Genomic DNA, 23,127 nt, shown 5'->3' with positions numbered 1-23,127 from the left:
TACAAGAAGCATCAACTTCAACTTCAATTTGAGTGATATTGGAGGATCAAACACATGTATCTACCTAGCTTGAGTATGAATTCTTATTTTATTTTTTCCATGTGTATGATGATCCTATCCATACCATTTCAAGTAATACATTACTTACTAGATACAACTTTCATCTTTCTTTCATTCTTGCATCATCATATGTTATTTCAAGTTCACTTTAATACCAATACACTTATAGTTATGTTTACTTTACATATATAAGGAAATTAGTGTCCTACTTTCCAATATGAAATTAACCAACATTTTTAACCTGTCAAATATCTTTGTTTACATGCAAATTTTATTTTATTTATTTGTTTATTTTGAACATTTAACACTTTAACAAATGATTCTCAAATTATTTACATGTCCATTTTCCTTGACCTTTACCCAAATAAGATATGAGATCCATTTATGGACCAATTTTTCCTTAATTTGCAATTAGCCTTCCATAAATAACATTTCACCTGTTCAAGCTATATCTACATTTCACACATTATTATTTTTATGATCATATATTCTTCTATTTCACACATAATTACACAAGGAAAAAAAAAATACATTTATATCATCCTTTCCAACATATAAGCATTAATTTTAGATCATGTCATTGTTGGATTTGATCTCAAACATGAATATTGAACTTGAAAAATCCTATAATTTGCCAACCACAATTTCCTGATTCTTTGTTGTTTATATATCGATTAAAAGACATACACAAGAGAAGGGTGTGTTTGTGTGATCGCCTACCGATTGGTACCCCTTAACTAGTAACAAAGAAAAAATGATTTTCTTTTTATTTTTCTTCCCTTACTATCATATAATAAATATATCATTCTCACGACAACTTTTATTTCGGATCCCAACCACCTCGACCTTCTTTTTATGATATAATTTATAGGACTTTTACACCCAAATAACTTTTAGTTTTAAGTTATTATGAATCTGCAAATTTAATGTAATGATTACAAATATATCAAAATATTTATAAACACATCGTAATTTTTCTTATCATAGTAACCTAACGTCACTTCTTGTTCCTTTAAGCATTTTAACAAAATTTCCCCCAAATTTGCAGTCCTCTAAAAACTATCGTCACCGGGAAGTGGATGAGAACGGGGAAAAGGCGAAGCCTACACTGCCGATTCATATGGCGTTCCCTTGGTATGTTTTCCGATTTTCTTTTTTTCTTTGACCTAATTCTCTATATTTTATGAACTTTGCTGGATTTGTTTTTTAAGAAAATTCAGCACACAAATTGGGATCTGTAAGATAAAAAAGATAGTAATTTAGGGCTATTGAAAACGATGCAAATATGTTTTTATGTGTAATATAATCCAATTGCATTGATGTGTACCGGGAAAATGATCCATCTACGCTTTTATGATTCTGTCTGACCTAATTGTCGCACAAATTGGGACCTGTAACACAGAGAAGGTAATGATGCATATAAGCAGACGGTGATAGCCTCTGTTTTGCAAGACACTTGCAGTTCCTAATGGTAGATATAATGTTAAACACGTAATCTGTAATTACCTGTTTAAGGGAGGAAATGCTTCAAACTCAATTAAACCTCTGCTTCTCAGTAGACCCTTTGGTAGTGGTTATGTTGTTTTATTGTATCAACTAATCACCTATAGACTATAGTCCTATGTTGACCTGTGCTCATGAAAAGCCTCTGTGCTCTCTTGCGTTTGTTTTCGTATTGCTGCTATATTAGGAACCGGTTCTTCTTCATATGCTATGAAAGCAGTTCCTACAAATGAATTGTTATTTATTTATGTGTGTCCAGTTTTACTAGGCCACATATTATATATGTATAATGTATGTGTGTAATTGCTCCAATATTATTAGATTAGGTTTTGTATTGATATCTACTGGTACATGATACCATAATTATTGTACGTCAATAGATTTTGTTTTGTTTTTTTGTTTTTAATTTGCATTAGTAAATAAACCTTTTTCAGTAGGCATTGCATGTTGTGAAAGTTTGCATATGTGTAAGTGTAAGATCATTAAGTACCTGATATACTTTCTAGCGTCCCTAAACTTGTGATTCCTGTGAACTTCCACAGTGATGGTTTATGTGCATTTCTTTTTTCGTTTCTATTTTTAGCATGTTTATGAAAGTTGAGATTATATATCTGATAGAGTGAACTTGGTATTCTATAATATAAGGAAAGAGGTTTTGATTTTCATCAGGAATGGATGATACTGTTGTTCTTTGTCTATAACAGAGGGGAAAATGGTGTGAGGCTGGATCCTTCAATCTTTTACAAGAAGCATGAAATGGTGGGGGAGGTGATTTCAAGGGCAGCATCTGGTGTTTGGTGAAGTATCATTATAGACATTAATAATTTACTCAATTTAATAATAACATAATAATAAAAAATGAATTAAAAAATTATAGAAAAATATCATTAAGCGCAAGATAGTCATATTAAGTTTGTTGGGTACCAAACCCGAAACAAAACCAAACCATAGGGACTGTCCAAATTTTAAAAAAATGTTAAAGGACAATACACGCTAATTACCTGAAATCACATAATGGTTTCTTGTATTTACTCAAAAACTATTAATATATAATTTCTTTAATGTTTAAATGTAGTTATATTAAAGATATTTTAGGTTAAAATATGATAGTAATTTATTTTAGATTAAAAAGATACATATAATAATATTAAAGAGGAATACATTTGATATGGAGAAGTTGCATGGAAAATTCTGCTTGCTTAATGCATCAATCATGTCCTTTTTTTTTTTTTTATTTTATTTTTTTTTTTTTGTGTCTATGGGTGTGATTAGTGGGTTTGCTTTGTTGACTTCAAGGTCTTTGTGTGGAAGACTTCTTTTTGCCAAATGCATTTACATGTGCCATGGGCCATTGACTATTCCTCAATAGTGTTCGGGAAAATGACTTATCAAAGTAATTAACTTTTTGTTATGTTCACATCTGGGTAACTATCTTTTTTTTTTGTACACATCTAGGTAACAAACTTGTTGGAAGTGTTCACATATGACCATTATGACTTGCTGTAGCAGGTTAAATCCTAGATGTGAACACTTTCAACAAGTTTGTTACCTAGATGCGTACAAAAAAAATTAGTTACCAAAATATGAACAAAAAAAAAAGTAAGAGTAAATTACATGAATGGTCCCTATGGTTTGGGGGAATTTGTGTTTTTGGTTCCTAACTTATTTTTTTAACTTGGATGGACCATAATGTTTATTTTTGTTGCACGTTTGGTCCCTGTCTTACCTAACTTATTTTTTTAACTCGTAGGGTCTATTAATTTTTTTAAATATATAAAGAATAAATACATAAATAAGAAAATTAATTAAAAAAATTAATTAATAAGGGCATAATAGTCTTTTTTAGGTAAGACAGAGACCAAACACATAACAAAAATGAACAATATGGATCATCCGAGTTAAAAAATAAATTAATTAAAAAATAAACAGTAGAGATCATCCGAAAAGATACAAATATGTGAGGTCTATTATTTTTTTAAAAAATGTAAAAAATAATACATAAATAAGAAAACTAATTAAAAAATAAATTAATAAGGGCACAATAGTCTTTTTAGGTAAGATAGGGACCAAACGCGCAATAAAAATAAATAGTAGGACCATCCGAGTTACAAAAATAAGTTAGGGACCAAAAACACAAATTCCTCCAAACCACAGGGACCATTCGTGTAATTTATTCTTACTTTTCGTTTTGTTCATATTTGGGTAATTTTTTTTTTTTTTTACATATCTAGGTAACGAACTTGTCAAAAGTGTTCACATCTAGGATGTAACCTGCTACAGCATGTCATAATGGTCATATGTGAACACTTCCAACAAGTTTGTTACTTAAATGTATACAAAAAAAAGATAGTTACCCAGATGTGAATATACCAAAAAGTTAATTACCTTGATAAGTCGTTTTCCCATAGTGTTCCAATTCACCAACACCTATTTGTTAAAAGCCAAAAACAGTTCTTAAAATATTGGTATCAAATTTAAAAGAAAAAACTAGGGTAAATTATATAAATGGTCTCTATGGTTTAAGATTTAATATTATTATTTCTTAATTTGTACCATCCATATGGTATTGTTTTGTTATGATTTTTATCCTTAACAAACCTAAAAAGACATTTTTTTCCCTTACTAGGGGGTGTTTGGCTTAGCTTTTCACAGCCAAAAATCCTTTTTTGTAAAAGAAAAAAAACAAAAAGATGTTTGGCAATAACTTTTGGAGTTTTAATACAAGGAAAATCAACTTTTTAGAAAAGTCAGGATTTCCTGACTTTTTGTAACTTTTTGGAAAAGAACTTTTGAGCTTTTAAAAGCTAAGCCAAACACACCCTAGATTTTTTATATTTTTAATTATTTTTTATACTTTATTTTTTATTATTATTAAAACATTGGGTCCCATAAATTCCCAAACCCCCACCCCACCCCACCCCGTTCTCATCGGCGTCTCTTTATATATCTATTTATATTATTATGAAAATAGGTATTTTTTGTAACGACCGAAAAATCCAACCAATTTAAATTTTTCAAAAACAACCCATTTCAGTAAATGTTATCACAAAAAGGTTTTCAATACATTAATTATCAGAGTATTCCCAGAACCATGTAAAAAGGTAAACACGAGGAGCGGTACGATCACGTCTTTGCCTTGCCACGGTCTCCTGAAGAACCTGAAAAACATAAAACCACAACTGTAAGCCCGAAAGCTTAGTGAGATATCCCCAAAATACCAACCACATATACCATACACGCATAACATGCCATAACATATCCGATCACAGAACAGCCATGCACTATGGGTCTACTGTGTGACTGGTCTGCCCGCACCGGGCCTACAGTCCACCTGGTCCACCCTCTAAGTCTAGCCACATATCTCGAGTCTGCAGTGTGATTGGTCCGCCCTCACCGGGCCTTCAATCCACCTGGCCCACTCTCTGAGTCTACAGTATGACTGGTCCGCCCGCACCGGGCTTTCAGTCTGTCTGGTCCACTCTCCGAGCATTCGGCACGTCTGGTCCGCCCTTTTCGGGCCTACAGCTTATCCGATCCGCTTGCTGGGCCTTCGGGACAACCGGTCCGCCCTGGGTATCTTGGCCTACAACACACAGCAGGACCCGCCTCAACCCAACCCCAGTCCAATAACCATGTGCACATAAACATACAAGCATATAACAGATAACAATCAACAAACTGATCAAGCATATCACATAACATATCAACCCCTCTAACCAGGAATACCGACCTAACCGGTCACTAGCATAGCACCTCCCTATAGAACATGATACCGACCTCACCCAGGTCTCTAACACATACCATCCTAACTACCAGGATGCAAACATAACAATATTAGCATAACAACAAATACCCGGATCTCAATCCGATAAAAGGGCCGGCCTTGGTGCCGTAGACCCTGTCGATATAGTGAGGATAACTCACCTCGAAACTACCGACTGAACAGGTAACCCAAGCTGCTCCGATCACTGATACGATTTCCACCACTGAACAATCACCAATGCACTGAACTCAAACAATAAACAACAATTACCACAATGCCCCTGGAACCACTGGTCAACCCTTGGTCAAGGACAAGGTCAAAGTCAACTCCTGACTGACCCTACTCGCCGAGTCAACCCGATAACTCGCCGAGTCCCCATACACAGAACTTCCCTCAACCCGCGACCTAACTCGTCGAGTCACCCCGAGACTCGTCGAGTCCAACAACTCTGAGTCCACTCGCGCACAACTCACCGAGTCATCCCTTGACTCATCGATTCTCGACTCGATCAACAATTATTGGGACTCTTCAACAAGACTCGCCGAGTCCATGAACAGACTCGCCGGGTCTAAGGCTATCTTCAACCTACTCGCCGAGTTGTTCGTACGACTCGCCGAGTTCCAGGCCATCTTCATCCAACTCGCCGAGTTGTTCTTCCAACTCGTCGAGTTCCAGCTCATCTTCAAGCAACTCGTCGAGTCTACCCATGTGACTCGCCGAGTGCCATCGGTCTGAATCCATACAGAAGCACTCCAGGCCATGCAATTGATCCAAAACATAGATCTAACCTCCAACAACCCATCCATCACGTAAAGTGGCAAACTTTACGTGAATCCAAAGAGATTTAGGCCTTAAACACCTTAGGGCTAGAGTTTAGGGCATGATAGCTTCACTACACACTCAATCACAGGGACTTTAATGCTCTCTGATCCCTCTCCATTCCAGATCTGAGGTAGCAACCTCAGATCTATCCTCTAGACTCCCATACATCCAAAGACAAACTCCTCACAAACCCCAAAATGACGAATCCATATGAACAACAGCTCAAGAACAAGATTTTTACCTCAAAAGGACGTCCCAACTGCAATGGAACTCGAACCCCAGCAAAGCCCCTTGCTCCAAGCTTGTTCTCCTTCAAGATCTCTTCAACAACCACCTCTCCAAGCTCCAATTCACTCTATAAGGGGGTTTCTCCACGAAGTTAGGGTTTCTGGGACTCAAGGGGGTGATAAGGAGGCTGGGAGGGAACCATGAGGTTCCTTAAATAAGGCTCAACTCCCGGATTTAGGGCTTTCTCCTTACAGCGCCTACTCGCCGAGTCCAACTTATTGACTCGCCGAGTCGGCTATTTAACACGCGACCAAGTCGCGACTCTATTCGCCGAGTCCAACCATGGACTCGCCGAGTTGCTCTTTCCCAGTTTACTCTTTTAGCCCTTCAACTCCACTCTTGACATTTCGGGATCTTACATTTTTATTATTAATATAAAAAATACCAAATTTTCAATTAAATGGGTTGAAATTATCATGTCTAATAAAATGGTAATGCATTTGAGAAAATACATCTTTTTATAAAAAATAATATAATATCTTTAATTTCGAGTTACATAATGTATCTTTTAATTAAGCTTTGCACAATAACCTTGTCAAGTCAAATAATAACGAAAAACTTATTTTTTTGAACTCAGTTATGTAAAATGATTGAACATCAAAATCAAGTTTATAATTTATAACTACTATTTACAAAATATTATAAATTATCCTATACTTCTTGAAAATCTAAATGCTTGTTTGTCATTTATTTTACACTTTTTAAAAGAATTGTTTCCGTATACAATTGTTTGTTTGTCATTTATTTTACACTTTTTAAAAGAATTGTTTCCGTATACAATTGTGTCTAGCCGTCTACCATGGGGACCACAAAAATTCAACCTGTGCATGCAAATGTCCATTGACTTCAAGTCTTCCATGGCATGGAAATTAGTTGTTCTTCATTTATGGTGGTGTGTGTAAAACCAATTAGTTTTAATCCTACTTTTAATTATAAAATAAACACACAAATGCAGTGGATCTATCAATTGTGGTAAAGCTAAATAAGTAGGATATCGAACACAGAGAACGGAAAATTAAAACTAAAAACTAATTTTATCTAAAATTTAGTAATAAAAATGGGTTTTCTCTAGTTTTACAAGACTAGAAACTTACTAACTATTACTTAGACTAATTAACTAAAAACTAGATACACAAAGATTCAACTAAATTCAATTACGAAGGGAACTTCTGTTTAGTTCAACTCAATTGATCTTATGGTTAATATTATGGTAATAGTGTAATTAATTAATTCTTCTATTGGCTACCGATTCAAGTGATTAGATTCACGTTCGCTGTACTAATCCTTAGAGAACAAACTAACTCAAACAGTTGCCAATTGTCTAATTTAATTCAATTCACTAGGTTATTTATTCGGGTTAATTTAGACTTGTAATGGTTAACTAATTTGGTCCTTTAGTTAACCTCTTGTTGATGGTCATCACACAAGCTCACACATTAATTTATCTATTTTCCTTATTGATTCTAGTTTCACTGTCGCTAATCCTAGTCATATAATAAAGTGTTCACATAAATCATATGAGGTAAACAATTAAGAGATGTTCATGCAGCTTAATTATCTTCTTATTAACAGAAAAATAGTTATTATTTACACATAAGGTTCTTTAACAATCTAGAATCAACAAAATCACCAATATTAAATCAATCCTACCATAAATCAAACCATAGTATCAATATTGTCTCCCCAAACAGAAGTTTTAAGGTTTTAGCTCATGATTGAGGTAATTAACCGCACAAAAACAAAATCTAAAAGTCTTAACATGATGAAAAACAATAGATTAAAGTAAAATGATGTAAATTTGCCTCAAATCTCATGCGGGATTGGGTTTAGGGTTGTATTTTCGTTCTATAGATCTCTTCTGACTTTAATTCGCAGCTTGCTTCTCCCCAAAGGGTTCCATAATTCTTTGTGTCGATCTGAAAAGTTGTTTTTATAGATTCAATCCGACTCGCCGAGTCCATGACCGACTTGTCAAGTCCATCCCTTAATTCCCGTACACGGTAAGTCAAGGAGTCTTCTCGAATCTTCGATGCGACTCGCCGAGTAGTCGACCCTACTCGCCGAGTACCTTGTGTTTTTGATATTTTTCTTCTTTGTTCAACTCCCGAGCTCCCAACCGCTTCACCTGCTTCCTTTTACTTCCGAGCTTCACTTTTGGACTGAAAACACAATTCAAACACTTTTAAGTATCTTTTGTCCATGATATGCAATAAATTAGCTAAAAAAATGATAAAAATATATACTTAGTTTAAGACTAAATATGCAAATATCAAAATACCCCACACTTGACTTTTGCTTGCCCCCAAGCAAAACTAAATTTTAGCACATTAGAATCACATAGGACAACTCCAATCTAACCCAACCATTATGTCAGAACCGCAACGCGTGCATTTATGTCTAAAATTTTGCTAAAACCCCCAATACTCCAAATACTTACAATCCTCATAAACATTCACCCACTTATCTCGAACAATGCTCATTTTATGCATCCCTCCCAATCCATCCGCAGAAAATCTCCTATCCTCAAGGTATTTTTGGTTGAGCAACCCAAGCATACATAATCTAGAAATTACAATTTATGATACCACTATGGAGATCTTTTTCATCTTCACTTCTTTGACAGTTTGATCTTTGATTTTTGGGTATCTTCAACTTTTGAACTTTTCAGAATTTTGATATTTATACTTTAACTTTGATGCTCCAAAAATTCTTCAAACTTTTTCTTGTAATTTCCTCTTTTTTTTTTTTTTTTTCACATGTAACTCACCTTTTTTTTTTTACTCAAAACCCTACATGCTTATGCAGGGACGCTCAACTTCAACCTTTATTGGCTAAAGATAATAATTTTCCTGGATACATTTTTGGTACACGATGCTAAACATATTGCATCCTTCGGGATAAGCAAGGTCGTGTTTTTGTCCCATGATTTTACTGGAATAAGGAAGCCACAATGCACTAGAACGTATATAGGCTCAACTACTTCAATCGACTTTAGACATGGGAACAACTCATCCATGTCTTGGGCATCAAATCGCATGTGGGTAGCTCCAAATGTGTAGGAAAAATACTGTAAAATCTTCAGGAATTGATTGCAAAGATAAAGTGGTCAAGTGGTGTAGATAACAACATCAAATCAACAGCCCTTGTGGTAGAAAAATGAATGACTCGTCGAGTTATATAAACGACTTGTCGAGTAATAGCGCGATAATGTTGAAGTCGTGAAAATATATTGCGACTCGTCGAGTCTTACAAGTGCACTCGGCGAGTCATTGCTGGGTGAAAAATAAATAGATTCTATCTTGAATCCAGCTTGTAGTGGACTTCAAAAACTTCCCATTGCTTCAGTAATTATTCACTCATAAACCCTTTAAGGCTGGACTCGACACCTAGACTCAATACGTCGACCTTTATTGACTCGTTTCCATGTTTTTCTCACATTCTCAAGACTCCTTATGCAAGCATTTCCTAACCCAAATTCTAAAAGGAACCAAGTCAAATCAAACATCAAGCACATCAGTTTAAGTCCTAATTAAGAATTCAAAACACACCAAACAAAATAAAAACAAAAACAAATTGTTCAACAAAACATAAATAAAAAGAAACTAATCATCACCCTCTTCCTTATCATCGCCATGCACAGCTCCGCTCCCATCAGCTCCACTCCGCCTTTCGTTAATGACCTTGTCCCAAGATGGAATGTAGGGGAAGTTACCCCCATCAATGTGTGGAATATGAAAATGATCAAAAAGCCGAACGTGGGATTCGTTGCTAAAATTTATACCCCTCGGCCCTCGCCATTTGGTCTTGTAGCCGCCTCATCTCAACATTGTACCAATCCATTGGTACTTCGTCATTTTCCATGGGAATCACCGACGGTTCCTCTTCCACTTCCTGCTCACGTCTTGATCGAACCCTCCGTCCCGGTGCCTCGGGCCCGATCACCAGATCGTCATTGGGAATAGCATAATGTCCCCCGCCATAATCCTCAATAATTCTCGCCCTACGAAAAAGAATAGGATTAAAAGGAGGGGTCGGAGTCATCGTCATGAAATTCCAAGCACCATGAGTCATTAACCCATAAGAGTGGGCTAAACGTGTCACGAACATACCCCCGTTAATTTTTGAAGTTTTGCAGTCCTTGACCGCTCCCTCCGCCAAATACGAAGCTATGCACCATGGAATGTTGCAAAAGGTGTTGGGTGTAATGATGCTCCAAAGATAAAAGACATCAATGTTAGAAACCTTGTCATCATCCTTTTGTTGATTTATAGTGTTGGAAATAAGGCGGTGAATAAGGCGGTGAGTGGGTGATCGTATGCTTCCCTCTTGAGCGGATTTGGGAATGTAAAGTTTGTTGGCAATGGTGTTCCACCAATTCATGCTCGTGACACCATCCGGGAATACCTTACGGCAATGCTCCAAAAAAAAATACCAAATGCAGTTGTGTGAGTCAAGTTTTGGTCATAAATTCCCAACCTCCAAGCTAATTCAACCATAGAACATTTACGAACCTCACCCCAAGACAAAAAGTGATGTTCTCAGGGCTATAATAATCATCCCCACCTCGGAAATTTATTGTGGAGAAAAATTCCAAGCACAATTCTCGATAGACCAACTCCCGGATACGAAACAAACTACTCTAACCATCGCACGTGATTGACACCCCATTATGAGTAAATTCCTTAACAAGGTATGGTGCCAACTCTTCTTCGTATCGGACATTCTGTAGCCATCCCCAGTCAATCGCATTGGGTACACAAATCTCCTTTTTCCGGATATCTGCAAGTTTCTTCTTCCACCTAGTCATCGTGGATTGGGACTCGATGTGTGGAAAGTTCAACCAAGGGAAATCTTCTTGCCTTCCTTATGAGCTCTGACCCCGTGAAAACATGTTTCTACAAAACAAATAACAAACAATCTAGAAAACACAGAAACACTTTAAAACAGAATCTATCTTAGTTCCCGACTGGACTCGTCGAGTCCATGACAGACTCGGCGAGTCTGATGAACTGCGCGAGTTAGTCGACGGATCAGTGAAAATGCACCCATAAAAACTCAAAATTTGTCCAAGGGTTTGTCTAGGAATGTGTATAAGGTATATTAGTGCAAGAATATCCATCCAAAACACCATAATTAAACCAAAATCAAAACCCTAAAAATTCTAGAATTTCAAAAATGGGTGTTCAATCAAATTGACTCTTCTAAACATCTAAAAATCATGAATTTAACAGTAATATAGAAGAAATTAAGTACCTTGCTTGATGAAATTTGTGAAATTTGAAAAAAAATTGGAAGAACTTGATGAGGGGTTGAGAGAGAACAAGAAGAGGTGCACGGCGAGTATCGATGAGATATGTTCAAATTAGGGTAAAAACCCTAGTTTTACCAGATGTAAAAATATAATTATTGTTATTTTTCAGTAAATAAAATCGACTCGTCGAGTCAGGGTTAGACTCGACGAGTCTCGTCGCGAAATGTAACTTATCTGGATTCTGAATAGACTCGTCGAGTCGAGGTACCCACTCGCCGAGTCACTTGCAAACATTTCAAAAATTAAATCATTTTGTCATTTATTTATATAAAATGTTCAATCCACCCCACACTCAGGCCATGCGTACTCTCAAGCAATCATGTTTGATGATTTAGAAGATGAAGACAGAAAATCCTAAAAACGAAAAACTAAAACTAAATAAAAGGTAAAAGAAATCAAACTCTAATGACGGGTTGCCTCCCGCTAAGCGCTTGTTTTTAAGGAGTCGTTAGCTAGACTCCTTCCCGCTCTACGTTTCTTCGCTTTCCTGCATCGGGAATGCACGCTTAATCTTTTGCGGTTTATACTTTGTTTTATAGGCGTGTATCTTCCTCTTATATGCCCGTCTCAATTCTTCTCTCTTTTTCCTTGTGGCATCTTCTTCAATTGCATGCGTGTTCCGTTTCCCAACCTTCTTTTTCTTCACCCCATTCTCTTGAATCCTCTTTTGTACTTCTTCTTCTTTGAACGTAATTACTTCATAATTAGTAAAAACTCGGGCTCGAGGTTTGGTTATACGTGACTCAATGAATGGGTTATCAGCATCATCTTTCCGAGCCTTTGCATTCTCCTCTTCTCCAAAGCTTGCCTCCTCGTCAAGTCGAATGTCTTCATCTTTTTGCATCATTGTATCGAGGTAAGCTAGTTGAACGTTTTGGAAGTCACAATACGCTTTAACAATTTCGCCTTCCGCTGCTTCATCTTCTAAATAATCAGAAAAAATCTTCATATCAAAATCAGGCAAGGAACTGGTAACAAGCAGGTCAAGGTAATCCAAATTGCTGAATTCTTCAACTGGACTTGTCGAGTCTGTCGAATTGACTCGGTGAGTCGGTGCGACTTCCTCACATTCCATTGATTCTTCTGAATCAGTTCCTTTCAACAACTTCTCTATCTCCTCTAAGTCTTTTTCAACATCAAAATTTTCTCCAGAAGGTAGTAGAAATTTACTTGGATCTTCTTCTTGTAAGAGTGCAAGTTCTTTTTTGTAATAATTCATCATCCAAGTCAATAGAGGAAACTTCTTCTTTTCTTGGTTCTTCTTGCTTAATCTCTTGTATAGCCTTAAACACTATCGACTCATCTCCTACTCGTAGTGTTAGTGTGGACTCGCACATATCTACTAATGCACATGCGGTGTTCAAAAATGGTCTTCTCAAAATAATTGGAACTTTGGGGTCTTCTTCCATGTCAAGCACTACAAAGTCCACCGGAAATACAAATTTGTCCACCTTTATGAGAAGATCTTCACAAACACCTTTTGGACGAATGATTGTCTTATCTGCTAAATGGATCTTCATATTGATAGGCTTTGGCTCCGGTAAATTCAACTTCTTGAAGAAAGAAAAAGGCATTAGGTTAATACTTGCACCAGAATCGGTCAATGCGTGAGTAGCAAGTATATTTCCAAATTGGCAAGGAATTGAGATGCTTCCCGGATCGCCCTTCTTTTATGGTAGTTCATTTAATATTAATTCTGCGACTTCAACCATATCTTTTCTAGCAGTAAAGGGACTCTTAAGCAATTTTAAATATTTAGGTGTTTGAAGCATCGTTTCAGCAAATGGGATGTTGACTTGAAGGGCTTTTACATGTTCCATGAAAGTTCTGTACGCTTTAACCTTTTCATCAGGTATGGCTTGAATTGGAAATGGCAAAGGTGGCCTGTAAGGCTTTAAGGAAACAACAGTTTTGTCATCAGACCATGGACTCATCGAGTCCATTAGAGGGACTCGGCGAGTCGTGTCGGGTTTAGCTGAACTCGGCTCTTCTGTCTTTTCTGCATGCACCTTAGTTGAGACCTTTTGTGCAGGGGTCAGAGGAGTGAAAATCTCCCCAAAACTAGATGTTATAGCATTCACATTCTCCATTCTCGTATTATTCTCGGTTTTACTTGGAAGTTCACCCGGTCTTCTCTTGTTCACTTGATGTGCAAGTTGCCCTAGCTGTTTTTCAATGTTGAGAATATATGCTTGCTAATTCCTAAGTATTGTTCTAGTCTCTTGTATTGCAGCATCATGATCATTGTGTCTCTTCTCGGACGCGGCTATAAATCTTGTGAACATCTCTTCTAAATCGGCTCTTTTTTCCACAACCGGTTCTTCCTTTTGATAGAAACCCCTCTCTTTTTGCTTGTATTTCTCTTCCTTTGCCTTTTTGTATTCTTCGTACGGGAGCCATTCCTTCTTGGGTTTCCGCCAATTCTCATCGTACCTGTCACCACTTGAATAGAACACTTGCGCCTTCTTGTTTCCATTCCCATCCAAGTCACAATCTTTAGTTAGGTGAGGTCCCCTACAATTCTCACATCCTACCCGGATAACATGGATTGTTTGATCCATCTTCGTCATTCTCCTATCTAAACTGTCTAGTTTAGCCATCATTCTCGCCATGCCATCATTAACCGTGTTCACTACCCCTTACTTACTTCATTACGTGGGTTGTGGTATTTTCTAGAATGTTTAGAGAACTCTTCAATTAATTCTTTGATCACCGGGGGTGCTTTCTTTGTGAGCTGGCCTTGCGAGTCAAGTAATTGCCTTGTCGTGACATTGACTCCGTCATAGAAGATGGAGACTTCTTGTTGGCTATTAAGGTCATGGTGTGGGCAATTTCTTAGTAGACTTTTGTACCTCTCCCACGCCTCATAAAGGGACTCTCCGGGTTGTTGTTCAAAGTTAGCAATAACCTTCTTCAACTTGGCTATTTTAGAAGGTGGGCAAAAATGCTCAATAAATTCTTCTTTCACTTTAGCCCATGTGGTGATGGATCCGGGAGGGAGTGACTTGAGCCAATCTTTTGCATCACCCTTAAATGTGACTGGAAGCATACGAAGTAGTTGGGTCTCGCGAGGCACATTTGAAACATTGAAGTAATCAGCTACATCATTGACTTCATCCAAGTGCTTATAGGTGTCTTCGTATCTTTTCCGTAGAAGGGGATCTCCTTTAGTTGAGCGAGTATGTGGCCCTTTAATTCGAAAGTAGCAGTAGCGGGAATTGCGGGTTGCATAAGTCCCGGGCCGGTGTCATCACACATCTTCTTCTTCCATTCCCCCATGGGGACTTCATCGATGTTCTCCATGGGAATAGCTAACTCGTCGTCAAAGTCGAATTCGTGCCCAAATGTGGGGTCTTCTTCTTCCATTCCCCCATGGGGACTTCATCTAAAATCGCTGGATGCTCTTAATTTGCTGCCCTTTTTCTTGCTGAAAACGGATTTTAGATTCTTCAACGGCTAGCTCTTCGAAGAAGCGGATTCTCCAACGGATTTTCTTTTGTTCTTCTTTAGGGCGGACTCCGGGTCTTCGAGTGGAGGGACTAAAGGCGTATCAGATCCTCGGGTCATGAAACAACTGCAAACAAAAGAAGAAAAAACGCGTAAAAAGAACAAAAATAAAATAAAAACTAAAACTGCAAACATCGATGGACTCGCCGAGTTGACTCGAGTGCACTCGGCGAGTTCAAGGCAAAAACAGAAAAATTACTAATGAACTTTTTAAACCAGAAATTTATCAAAACCTATACTAATTACTAAATTACCTAAGAATTAACTTTGTGTGAGATAAATCCCACACAAAGGATCGATAAAACTAGAAATTAGTGCTAATTTAGAACCGTTCCCCGACAATGGCGCCAAAAACTAGATGTGTGTAAAACCAACTAGTTTTAATCCAACTTTTAATTATAAAATAAACACACAAAGGCAGTGGACCTATCAATTGTGGTAAAGCTAAATAAGTAGGGTATCGAACACAGGGAATGGAGAATTAAAACTAAAAACTAATTTTATCTAAAATTTAGTAATAAAAAGGGGTTTTCTCTAGTTTTACAAGACTAGAAACTTACTAACTATTACTTAGACTAATTAACTAAAAACTAGATAAACAAAGATTCAACTAAATTCAATAACGAAGGGAACTTCTGTTTAGTTCAACTCCATTGATCCTATGGTTGATATTATGGTAATAGTATAATGGATTAATTCTTCTATTGGCTACCGATTCAAGTGATTAGATTCACGTTCGTTGCACTAATCCTTAGAGAACAAACTAACTCAAACAGTGGCCAATTGTCTAATTTAATTCAATTCACTAGGTTATTTATTCGGGTTAATTTAGACTTGTAATGGTTAACTAATTTGGTCCTTTAGTTAACCTCTTGTTGATGGTCATCACACAAGCTCACACATGAATTTACCTATTTTTCTTATTAATTCTAGTTTCACAGTCGCTAATCCTAGTCATATAATAAAGTGTTCACATAAATCATATGAGGTAAACAATTAAGAGATGTTCATGCAACTTAATTATCTTCCTATTAACAGAAAAATAGTTATTATTCAGACATAAGGTTCTTTAACAAGCTAGAATCAACAAAATCACCAATATTAAATCAATCCTACTATAAATCAAACCATAGTATCAATATTGTCTCCCCAAACAGAAGTTTTAAGGTTTTAGCTCATGATTAAGGTAATTAACCGCATAAAAACGAAATCTAAAAGTCTTAACATGATGAAAAACAATAGATTAAAGTAAGAATGATGTAAATTTGCCACAAATCTCCTTCAGGATTAGGTTTAGGGTTGTATCTTCGTTCTCCAAATCTCTTCTTACTTTAATTCGCAGCTTGCTTCTCCCCAAAGGGTTCCAGAATTCCTTGTGTCGATCTGAAAAGTTGTTTTTATAGATTCAACCCGACTCGTCGAGTCCATGACCGACTTGTCGAGTCCATCCCGTAATTCCCAAACACGGTAAGTCAAGGAGTCTTTATCTTCTTGAATCTTCGATGCGACTCGCCGAGTAGTCGACCCTACTCGCCGAGTACCTTGTATTTTTGGTATTTTTCTTCTTTGTTCAACTCCCGAGCTCCCAACCGCTTCACCTGCTTCCTTTTACTTTCGAGCTTCGCTTTTGGACTGAAAACACAATTCAAACACTTTTAAGTATCATTTGTCCATGATATTCAATAAATTAGCTAAAAAAATGATAAAAATCTATACTTAATTTAAGACTAAATATGCAAATATCATATGGCATTATAAATGAAGTGGTTTCTTCAATATAACAACCTATATTTCCACTTCAACTTTATTCTAAATTAAAAAGGAGGGTTAATAATGGGGACTCCGAGGGGTTTAGGGATCTTCCTCATTTTCGTATGTGTTATTTTGGTTGCAACCAAATATACTTGTTTGGGTGTTGAAAATGTGATTGTGGCTTGCTCTCAGAAAGAGCGAATTGCTCTTCTCAGGTTCAAACACAAAACACAGTGCTGTAGATGACTGTAAAATATTGTCATCATGGGTGGGGAAGGATTGTTGCCTGTGGGAAAGAATCCACTGTGACAGTCTCACTGGAACCATTGACAGCCTCAATCTCAGAGGAGATTACTATGATGGTGGAGACAACTGCTTAGTTGGAAATGAGGTGAACTCTTCATTGGTTGAGTTGAGGCATCTCAAGTACCTGGACTTGAGTGGGAATCATTTTCTAGGAATTCGGATCCTTGAGTTCATTGGGTCCTTCAACCAGCTGAGATATCTCAATCTCTCTGGTTTTCAAGGTATTATTCATCCTCACATTGGAAATCTTTCTAATTTAAAGGTTTTGGATCTCAGTTCAAACTTCAATCTGGTGTCAAATGATATGTCATGGACTTTTGGCCTTCCATCACTCGAGCATCTCGACTTGAGTTGGGTGGATCTTGGCGGAGCAATGAACATGGACATGGTGCTTCACTATCTTCCTTTATTAAAAGAGTTAAGTTTGTATAAGTGTGGACTTTCCAATGTTGATCTTGGTTCTTCTCTTAATTCAAGTAGAATACTTGCCAACATGAAACACCTTGATCTTGGTTTCAATTCTTTCAAAAATCCACTCCCTCGATTTTTCAGAAACATGACATCCCTTGAATTTCTGGATCTTTCAAAATTTAATCTTAGTTTGTCATGGAACTTTGCAAGCCTGATAAACATGATCTCTTCCTCTTTATCAGAGCTGAATTTGTCACGTTGTGGCCTCCATAACACACATCTATCTTCCACTCATTTTAATATCAGTACGCTTTCTAACATCCAATACCTGGATCTTAGCCAAAATTCAATTGAAGACATATTTCCATCTGTTTTCAGTAACATGAGTTCCCTAAAAGTTCTTTACCTTTAGGAAAACAAGTTGAATTCATTGGTTCCTAGTATGCCTAACCTTCTAGAGCTTGATCTTTCTTCTAACCAGTTTAAGAATATTGAGGATGTTGGAATATGGAAACAGTGTCACCTGAAAACATTGGCTGAATATGATATGTCATGCCTAACCCGCAGACGGATGGTCAGAGTGAGCAGGCCATCCAGACTCTGGAGGATATGTTGCAGGCATGCATGCTAGATTTCGGTGGTAGCTGAGATACCTATCTTCCATTGGCTGAGTTCTCGTACAACAACAACTACCACGCGAGTATTGACCGTCCTCCATTCGAGATGTTGTACGGACGGAGGTGCAGGACCCCGATATGTTGGGGTGAAGTTGGCCAGAGGGTCATGGGGAGCACCGAAGTGGTGCTCAAGACTACCGAGAGGATTCAACAGGTTCAGAGCAGGCTTCAGTCTGCGTAGAGTCGCCAGAAAAGCTACGCCGACAAGCGCCGATCAGACCTGGAGTTCCAGATCGGGGATATGGTTCTCCTGAAAGTGTCGCCTTGGAAGGGCGTCATTCGATTCAGGAAGCGGGGCAAGTTGGGCCCGAGATACATTGGACCGTTCAGGGTTATAGCCCGGGTGGGCAAGGTGGCATATAGGCTGGATCTGCCAGCCGAACTCAGTCAGATCCACAACACCTTCCATGTCTCCCAGTTTAGGAAGTGCCTAGTGGATGACTCAGCAGTGGTGCTGTTGGAGGATATTCAGGTGGATGACAGCCTGAATTACATTGAGCGCCCTGTCACAATCCTCGACCGGAAGTCGAAGGATCTGAGGAACAAGAGGGTGGAATTAGTGAAGGTGCAATGGCAGCACCGGAAGGGTTCGGAGTGGACTTGGGAGCCGGTGGAAGAGATGATGGAGCATTACCCGGAGCTGTTTCAGGATCGAGCAGCAGACTTTGAGGACGGAGTCTAAAATAAGTGTGGGAGATTTGTAGCACCTGGTTCCTGGTACGTATAATCTATCTAAGTGAATTACATATTTAGCCTTGGACTCGGCGAGTTGCAGGCCCGACTCGCCGAGTAGATTCGGGGCATTGAGCACGTTTAAGTTGGCGACTCGACGAGTCCACATTCTGGACTCGGCGAGTCCCTGCTGTCTGAATGAAACCCTAATTTCAAGGGTTTGCACCCTATTTAAACCACCATATGTGCCCCCAAGGTCGCCCCCTTCACTCTCAGAGGAACCTTAACCTTTCCTTTTGTGATTTGAGTGTTTGTGTGTGTTTCTTTGAAGCTTTGAAGAAGAGAAGGAAGAAAGATCAAGGAGAAGGAGGAGAACAGAAGTTGTGAACCCATTTCAGAGATTAGTAAGGTAAAAACTCGACCCCCTTCTTCTGTTTCTATGGTTGAACCTTCATTAGAGCATCTTTAATACTTTTTGGAGTCATTTATTGGCTTGGTTGTGGTCTAGAGGACTCCTTGATTCGTTTAGCCTTTAGATCTGACCACATCTGAGCTCAAGAAGCTCAAATTTATAACCTTTATGGGCCATTTTCATGATCAAGCCTAGATCTATACTTCTAACCGCATAAAAATCCTTAAATCCCTTGAATGAGCATGCATGCACGTAAAGTTGGAAACTTTACGTGCAAAACCAACCCTAAGAACCTAGATCTATGTATGGCATGAGCTGGATTCAAGCAAAATCGAGTATATAGTAATTGCATGTGAATGACTTGGCGAGTCGTTCATCGGACTCGGCGAGTCGAGTCGTGAGTCCCTGAGTTTTCCCCTTTTTCGTGTTTGATGAGTGGAGTTGTGAGTCATGGGTGGACTCAGTGAATCGGAAGCCATATTCAGTGATGGAGGGACTCGGCGAGTCAATGCCCTGACTCGACGAGTCCTAGGCAATCTTCTTGCCTCAAGAACAGACTCGACGAGTTGTTCATACAACTCGGTGAGTCGCATCATAGACTGTTCTTCGGATGAAGATGAACTCGACGAGTTGTTCATACAACTCGGCGAGTAGGATGAAGGACTATTGAACGTCAGTTTGGAAGGAGAACTCGTCGAGTCGTACCTAACTCGACGAGTAGAGACGGGTTTAAGGACAATCGAATGGATAGGGACTCGACGAGTTGGTGAGCCAACTCGGCAAGTCGGGTCAACTGGAAGTTGACTTTGACCTGGTCAAGGGTAAAATGGTCATTTTACCCTAAGTACAGCTAGCAGTGTTTGACTGAACGTTTTGTGGGAATTATATCCGGAGGACTTCTGGAGCAGCAGCAGCAGCAGTAGACAGTCAGTTCCCGCTCAGATCAGCAGCTACTTTGAGGTGAGTTTCCTTTCAAGTAGCAGTGGGTCTACGACCACAATGCCGGCCCACCAGTAGAAGTTGGGTGTTAGATGATTGTCTGTGTGATATTCATCTAGGTTTGTTGCTACCTGATATGTTATATGCTAGCATGATATGTTATATGTGATAGTAGTAGAGTTCGGTTGTTAGGACCGAAGGGTAGTCAGACACCCCAGATATGTTTGATAGTGTATGATGTTATGTTTATATGCTAGTATGATCTGTTATATGAGCCAGAGGTAGCAGGAGGTAGAGTTCGGTTGTTAGGACCGAAGGGTAGTTCAGACACCCCAGATATGTCTGATAATATGTTAAGTTATGATATATGTGATAGTAGCAGTAGGGGGTGAAATAGTCCCTGGGGATCGGTTGTTAGGACCGATGGGTAGTCAACACCCCAGAATAGCTTGACATAGGTAGTCAGCACCCCAGAATGGCTTGACACGGGTAAGACGGCACCCCAGAATGGCCGTACCGGGTAGTCAGGCACCCCATAATAGCCTGACAGTATGTATGTTATGTGATTGTATGGTATGTGGTACGATGGGGGAACTCACTAAGCTTCGTGCTTACACTTTACAATTTTGGTTTCAGGTACCTCTTCGTCGAAGGGGAAGGAGCTGGCGCAGTAGCGGCACATCATACACACACACTGTTTTCCGCATTTATGGGATTGTTCTGGGATTTATACTCTGACATCTTGATTGATTACATGTTTTGGTTTTCAGACATAGTATATGTTTATGAAATGGTTTGATCGGACAATGTTTATTTACAAATGATTTTATTAAGTATTGCTTGAAAAATGAAAATTTTGGACGTGAAAAATGGGTCGTTACAAGTTGGTATCATAGCCCTGGTTTGAGGGATTCGGACACACCTTCAGGGGTGTCTGAACTCAAATCGAGGGATTAAAGGATTTTGAAAAAGAAAATGTTTTCTCAAAGTTAAGAAAAGTGTTTTGAGAAAGAAAGAAGGGTGTGATGTGTGCGACCGACCGAGCTCAAGTAGGTATTCCCCAAAGTACCCATACAAGTTTATGTTATGTTGATCAGTTTTAGTAGAACAACATGCTAGAATAGGACTAAGGATCTAAGAGTGATGCCTTATGTGCCTGCTTTATGTGCTTCAGTGTATGAGAATTGCATGCTAGAATTGAGTAGACAACAGTAGGATAGCCTATTTAGGTTATGCCTGATAGTACGAGTTTAGCATGGTATGCTAGTGTAGTTTCTCTCTATGAGAACGGATTTGCTTGAGATTGTTCCCTTTTTTGTCTGAACGCTGCTTGCTTTGTGCTTTGTGGGACTCTGAAGAATGGGAGTTAGCCATTAGGTGAATACGTCACGTCACATGTGATCAGGGTTGAATAATCTTAGAGTGTTGGGTTTGACCCTATTGCGCAGCTCTTGTTTGAGCCTAACCGTTGTAGGGACGAGTCTGTTACTCGAAGGATTATCTGAGCCTCATCACATGTGATGATATCCAGGTAATGACTAATTGGCATTACGAGGAGGCCTTCAGCAGCTGAGGACTGGTTTGGGTGGAGTCGGAGGATTTCCTTGGGTAAGCCTAGGATGAGTATAGCAGTGATCAGCAGTACGGATAGATATGGAAGGTAGTATGGGCCCATACTATTGAAAGTAAAGGATCCGTACCCGAACTAAGGAAGGCTGAGACAAGACCAGGGAACTTGTTGTGGGTGTGATCCCTCAGGAGGTATTAGTATCACTAATGATTGTCGTTATGTATTGCAGAATGGTGGTACTACGACCGAGGCCAACAGTTGACGGTTCAGGAGAGGGATCGGGTTCGGGACCAGGTTCCGAGCTAGTGGACGAGAGGCTACGCGAGTTCATCGCGTCAGAGATTACTAGAGGCATCCTTGAGTCGACCCCCATCATCTTCGGGTCGATCAAGGAAGGGATAGTTGAGTTGACGGAGGACCGCCTCAGGACGTTCAGGAGCGACATGGCATCTGGCCAGTCGGGATCTCGCACACTGTCCTTTAAGGACTTCAGGGGCAGTGGTGCACCGGATTTTCATGGGGAGAAGGACCCCATAGCTGCCAGGCGATGGATTGCAGACATTGAGTCTGCACAATTGACTAGCTTCTACCCTGAGGGGTCGAAGGTGAGGTTTGCAGCAGGGTGTTTACGAGATCGAGCTAGGGATTGGTGGGAGTCCGTTGGTGACTCGTTGGGAGCCTTGGCTGTCGAGGCTATGACCTAGTCGGACTTCATGACCAGGTTCAGGGCAGAGTTTGCGCCGGCTGTCGAGCTTCAGCAGCTGGCCAGGGTGTTCTTAGATATGAGGTAGACGACGGAGACTGTGGCGGAGATCACCGCCAAGTATCGGGAGAGGGCATTGTTGGTGCCCCAGTACGCGGGTGATGAGGATATGAGGAGGACCCGCTACCATGACATGCTCCGAGTTAATATTCGGGAGCATGTTAGTTTTTCAGCTTGCCCTACCTTGGACTCTATGATTGCCAGGGCGAGGGAGAGGGAGATAGATCTCTCTCACAACAAACTCAGCGGACCATTGACAAACCTTCCAAAAATAGAAATAGGACAGACATTGATACTGGCAAATAACATTTTCAACGAGTCAATTCCAAAGTCCTTGTGCAGATGGACATATTTGGAATATCTTGATCTTT

General features: G+C 39.0%; 2 long non-coding RNA genes and 1 other non-coding gene across 3 annotated transcripts; 2 read left to right on the top strand and 1 right to left on the bottom strand.

Annotated features, from left to right (window-relative positions):
* The first annotated feature begins 1,036 nt into the window (after positions 1-1,036).
* Positions 1,037-21,277, top strand: LOC111885486 (uncharacterized). Its single transcript, XR_002848110.3, has 3 exons — positions 1,037-1,194; positions 2,268-2,360; positions 21,060-21,277. It is a non-coding gene; the product is annotated as an uncharacterized LOC111885486 (long non-coding RNA).
* On the bottom strand, positions 1,091-1,784 carry LOC128127944 (uncharacterized). The gene is made up of 2 exons (XR_008225575.1): positions 1,567-1,784; positions 1,091-1,451 (listed from the first exon to the last, which is right to left on the bottom strand). It is a non-coding gene; the product is annotated as an uncharacterized LOC128127944 (long non-coding RNA).
* On the top strand, positions 14,561-14,667 carry LOC111885498 (small nucleolar RNA R71). Its single transcript, XR_002848119.1, has one exon. It is a non-coding gene; the product is annotated as a small nucleolar RNA R71 (small nucleolar RNA).
* Positions 21,278-23,127: the final 1,850 nt, after the last annotated feature.

The sequence above is a fragment of the Lactuca sativa genome, chromosome 8, assembly GCF_002870075.4.
Source record: "Lactuca sativa cultivar Salinas chromosome 8, Lsat_Salinas_v11, whole genome shotgun sequence".
Lineage (NCBI taxonomy): Eukaryota > Viridiplantae > Streptophyta > Magnoliopsida > Asterales > Asteraceae > Lactuca > Lactuca sativa.
Note: the sequence above shows the minus strand (reverse complement) of the source record. Positions and strands in the feature narration are given on the sequence as shown.